This window comes from Schistocerca cancellata, chromosome 5 (assembly GCF_023864275.1).
Source record: "Schistocerca cancellata isolate TAMUIC-IGC-003103 chromosome 5, iqSchCanc2.1, whole genome shotgun sequence".
Lineage (NCBI taxonomy): Eukaryota > Metazoa > Arthropoda > Insecta > Orthoptera > Acrididae > Schistocerca > Schistocerca cancellata.
Window position 1 is genome coordinate 761,394,942 of NC_064630.1, and position 6,000 is coordinate 761,400,941.

The window sequence follows — 6,000 nt, forward strand, 5'->3', positions numbered from 1 at the left end:
TCTCGTATAGCGCGCGGAAAGAACGAACACCTATATCTTTCCGTAGTATTTCCCTTATTTTATCATGGTGATCGTTTCTCCCTGTATAGTTCGGTGTCAACAAAATATTTTAGCATTCAGAGAAGAAAGTTGGTGATTGGAATGTCGTGAGAAGATTCCATTAGAACGAAAAACGCCTTTCTTTTAATCAATTCCAGACCAAATTCTGTATCATTTCTGTGACACTCTCTACCATATTTCGCGATAATACAAAACGTGTTGATCTTCTTTGAACTTTTTCGATATACTCCGTCAGTCCTATCTGATAAGGATATTCTAATAGAGGACGGACAAGCGTAGTGTAGGCAGTTTCCTTAGTAGATCTGTTACATTTTCTAAGTGTCCTGCCAATAAAACGCAGTCTTTGTTTAGCTTTCCCCCATTTTCTGTCTGTTCCTTCCAACTTAAGTTGTTCGTAATTGTAATTCACCGTCACCACATCAAAGGAAATCGTGAAGAAGTCGAGCTAAAAAAGTATAAGCATCTTTTGCTGCTTAGGATCACTTTCAAATGTTGAATGGCTTTTGAACTGTCGTTAGTGGTTTCATGCTGTATGCCAAAGGAAAACTCATGGTCGCGCTAGGCTCCAAACGGGGCAGATCATGTTGAAGGGGGCTGCACCAGCGTGGTGTCCTTAGAGCAGGGGTGAAAAGCCTGATGGGGTGGGGGGTGGGGGTGTCGAACGTTCTGAAGGTGACCCTATTGCTCATCGCAGTATCAACTGTCGTTCTCCACCGCGAAACGATTGGGAATCAATGACCCAAGGAAATAGGTGGTTTAATTAACGTCCTTTATGCCACCCCCTTAGGCATTTTGGTGTCGATTCTTAGCGGTAATGTGTCCAAAATGCTTTCCGTGGCCGTCCTTGAGAAACCAAGTAAATTCAACCCGGGAGTCGCGATTGTGACTCCATCGCATTGCCGTCAAAAAAAATGTCTGACGTGTAGGTAAGAGGGCTATGACGACGTTCCCATGTTGTGGCACGTCCACGGTGGTGTTGAACAGAATGGTGGTGAACTTCGGTGCCTGTGTGACGTCATGAACGCAGCTTACACCTCACATGAACTTGAGCCGTGGCCTTCTTTTCGCACGTGTTGACGCCTTGGTGTTTCAAGCGTCGCCGAGCCAGAGGGTGACGCCGCAGGCAGCCATAGTGTTGCACCATTACAGAGGAACGTCGTACGTACCTTAGAAGCAAATTTCAGGCTTCTGGTTTGCAATTACAAGATTTCAAAAAAGTGATTCTTTATTTGTATTTTCCAGTGTCGATATAATGGCGGAAATTACAACTGACCTACTTGAATACACTCAAACTAAAATTGGTGGTAGTGACTACCAGAGACATAGTGACATCAGTGATTTAAAATGCGCAAAGGCCAAGTAAAACAAGTTGAAAAATTTGTATATTTGGTAAGCTAGCTAAACAGGCACTATTGTCAAAGTAAAGGAGGAATTCTAATTATTTGTCTCTGGGAAGGAGGATACAGAAGAACTATGATAGACGTTTAGACCAAACAATCTATAAATAAACTGATGAGACGAAACTTTATGACCACTGCCCACTGCGAGGCTGGTTGCCCCTCGATGATGTAGAGGAGGGAGGGGGGGGGGGGGAGAAGGAAATGGAAGTAGGCAAGCTGAGAAAAGAAAATGGGGATATCCGCTGGCATTAGCGACGTTGGCATCTAAGGAAAGATAGACGACAAGGCTTTCGGCGTTCACGCCTCACCACTAAACGTGGAGGTTGGTGGCCTTACCAATCTGTATAACAGGCGATCTGTGCCAAATCTGACGCCAGAGTACAACGCTGGTGGAGGCTCAAGTCATTCGGAGCACACCGTTCGTGCACACTGTTGAACGTGGGACTCAGCAGCAGATGACTTATACGAGTTCCTAGGTTCACCCAAAGGTATAGGCACAGCAACACCGAGATTTATCCGTGGATCAGTGGAAATGTGTCGCCTTGTAGGACGAATAACGTTCCTTGTAACGGCAGGTCGATGACTGTGTCTGGCCATGCCCTCGCCTTGGTGTACGGCTGCCACAGACGCAGGCCACTGGCAGCATTATAATGCTGTGGGGTAGTCACCAGATCCTCCGCGGGACATGTAGTGGTAATACACTCCTGGAAATTGAAATAAGAACACCGTGAATTCATTGTCCCAGGAAGGGGAAACTTTATTGACACATTCCTGGGGTCAGATACATCACATGATCACACTGACAGAACCACAGGCACATAGACACAGGCAACAGAGCATGCACAATGTCGGCACTAGTACAGTGTATATCCACCTTTCGCAGCAATGCAGGCTGCTATTCTCCCATGGAGACGATCGTAGAGATGCTGGATGTAGTCCTGTGGAACGGCTTGCCATGCCATTTCCACCTGGCGCCTCAGTTGGATCAGCGTTCGTGCTGGACGTGCAGACCGCGTGAGACGACGCTTCATCCAGTCCCAAACATGCTCAATGGGGGACAGATCCGGAGATCTTGCTGGCCAGGGTAGTTGACTTACACCTTCTAGAGCACGTTGGGTGGCACGGGATACATGCGGACGTGCATTGTCCTGTTGGAACAGCAAGTTCCCTTGCCGGTCTAGGAATGGTAGAACGATGGGTTCGATGACGGTTTGGATGTACCGTGCACTATTCAGTGTCCCCTCGACGATCACCAGTGGTGTACGACCAGTGTAGGAGATCGCTCCCCACACCATGATGCCGGGTGTTGGCCCTGTGTGCCTCGGTCGTATGCAGTCCTGATTGTGGCGCTCACCTGCACGGCGCCAAACACGCATACGACCATCATTGGCACCAAGGCAGAAGAGACTCTCATCGCTGAAGACGACACGTCTCCATTCGTCCCTCCATTCACGCCTGTCGCGACACCACTGGAGGCGGGCTGCACGATGTTGGGGCGTGAGCGGAAGACGGCCTAACGGTGTGCGGGACCGTAGCCCAGCTTCATGGAGACGGTTGCGAATGGTCCTCGCCGATACCCCAGGAGCAACAGTGTCCCTAATTTGCTGGGAAGTGGCGGTGCGGTCCCCTACGGCACTGCGTAGGATCCTACGGTCTTGGCGTGCATCCGTGCGTCGCTGCCGTCCGGTCCCAGGTCGACGGGCACGTGCACCTTCCGCCGACCACTGGCGACAACATCGATGTACTGTGGAGACCTCACGCCCCACGTGTTGAGCAATTCGGCGGCACGTCCACCCGGCCTCCCGCATGCCCACTATACGCCCTCGCTCAAAGTCCGTCAACTGCACATACGGTTCACGTCCACTCTGTCGCGGCATGCTACCAGTGTTAAAGACTGCGATGGAGCTCCGTATGCCACGGCAAACTGGCTGACACTGACGGCGGCGGTGCACAAATGCTGCGCAGCTAGCGCCATTCGACAGCCAACACCGCGGTTCCTGGTGTGTCCGCTGTGCCGTGCGTGTGATCATTGCTTGTACAGCCCTCTCGCAGTGTCCGGAGCAAGTATGGTGGGTCTGACACACCGGTGTCAATGTGTTCTTTTTTCCATTTCCAGGAGTGTAGAAAGCACCATGACAGCTGAAGACTACAAGAACACTACTGCGGACCACCTGGATCCCTTTGTGGCTGACATCGTCCCTAACGGCGATGTCATCTTCCAAGAGGGTGACTGTCCGAGTCAGATGGCCAGACCTGTAGTACGGTGGTTTGAGGACCGCGATAGCTAAAATAATAAGGCCAGAATCGTGCTACAGTAGTCTGACGAAAACGATAGGTAGCTCACGTTAATGTCCTGGACAGTGTCTTGATAGTAAAATATAAGATGAACCTTAACAAAAGCAAAGCAAGGATAATGGAACGTAGTCGAATTAAATTAAGGGATGCTAAGCTAATTAGACTAGTAAACGAGACAAATGGTTCAAATGGCTCTGAGCGCTATGGGACTCAACTTCTGTGGCCATAAGTCCCCTAGAACTTAGAACTACTTAAACCTAACTAACCTAAGGACATCACACACATCCATGCCAGAGGCAGGATTCGAACCTGCGACCGTAGCGGTCGTGCGATTCCAAACTGTAGCGCCTTTAACCGCTCGGCCACTCCGGCCGGCAGTAAACGAGACACTTAAAGAAGTAGGTGAGTTTTGCCATTTGGACAACAAAATAACTGATGATAGCCCAAGTAGAAAAGACATAAATTGTAGACTACCAGTGGCAAGAAAAGCTTTTCTGAAGAAGAAAAAATCGTTTAACATCGAACATTGGTTTAAGTGTTAGGTAGTTTTTCTGAAGGTGTTTGTATGGATTGTTGCCATGTTTGAAAGTGAAACGCATACAAAAAACTGTTTAGACAAAAAGAGAGCAGAAGCTTTTGAAATGTGGTGCTACAGAACAATGTTTAAGATTAGATGTGTCCATCACGTAACCAATGGGGAAGTGCTGGATAGAGTTGGGGAGACAAATTTGTTGTACAACTTGACGAAAAGGAGGGAGCGGTTGACAAGACACATTCTGAGACATCAAGGGATCACCAGTTTAGTACTGGAGGCAAGTGTGGAGGACGGAGGGGAGAGGGGTAAAATCGGAGAAGCATACCAAGAGGCAAATACACTAAGCAGATTCAGAAAGACGTAGGTTGCAGTAGTTATTCGGAGATGAAGAGGAACGCTAAAGTAGCATGGAGAGCTGCATCGAACCAGTCTTCGGTCTGAAGAAGACGACAGCAAAATGGCTCTGAGCACTATGTCACTTAACTTCTGAGGTCATCAGTCCCCTAGAACTTATAACTACTTAAACCTAACTAACCTAAGGACATCACACACACCCATGCCCGAGGCAGGATTCGAACCTGCGACCGTAGCAGTCGCGCGGTTCCGGACTGACGTGCCTAGAACCGCTCGGCCACCGCGGGCGGCAAGACGACAACAACAACAACAACAGTAATATCTTGGTCAACAAATTCGTCTGATCTTAATCCGATCTAATGTGTGTGGTACTTTATCAAGTGGTAGCTCTGCTGCAGCATACGTTCGGCCAGTAATTTGTGGGAATTGAGTGACCAGTGTGGAGACACCAGGCAGAGTGCGTGCAACGTCAGACGTCCTCTAGCTGCTGAGACAGCGCGGCTGGGGATGCGACAATGGTATCGGTGAGGGGGAAGGGGGGGGGTTCTTGTGAATGGGACAGCACGGTGGCGGAAGATGTAGTTTCGCAGCTGAAACCATCACACAAATGCGTACCTCGCAACTACAGCTAGCGACACTGCAAGCGAACGTATGAACAGATGATGCCAGTATGGCAAATAATTCGACAAGCAAACCATTTATTCTTAAAAACACAATGGAACAGTGGAAGCGATTTATATTCGCCTACTTTGTACACCTTTCTCGCTCTTCTTTCCATGTCAAAATTAGGTTCATTTCCGGAAACACATCGATGTTTACATAATTTTACCTCACTAACATGCAAATGCACTTGCAATTGCCACCGAATCCTGAAACAGTCTACTATTAATCAATTAATTGGGCACATGTGACGGTAGTAGCTTGTGGAAGCTTATGCACGGCATAAAAATAAGTATGATTCCTTCGTCGATATTGTCGAAAATCAGTGCTAATTCTCACTTCACCAGGTGTCGAGGGTCCTACAAAGAATTACATTATTTCATTGAAAAGACCCGCAGTCACTCGTATATCGCTGTAGATGTGCACGTTTGGCATTTTAGGTATCTGGCAAAATAGTCTCCGCTTTGCATGTTTGCATGCTATCATTTGCCTAAAACGTGTTTTGATATTTAGAGCCATTTATGAGATACGGGGGACGATACGAACACCTAACTTCCACCGTATAATTTGCACACACGATCGGAATTGCGTGCCCTTCATCCAATCCATTATCTCGAGACTGACGATGGATACAGATCTTGTCTCGAGTTTAAATAAAAATGAAATATGCAGCAGTATTTGAACTAATACGCACCA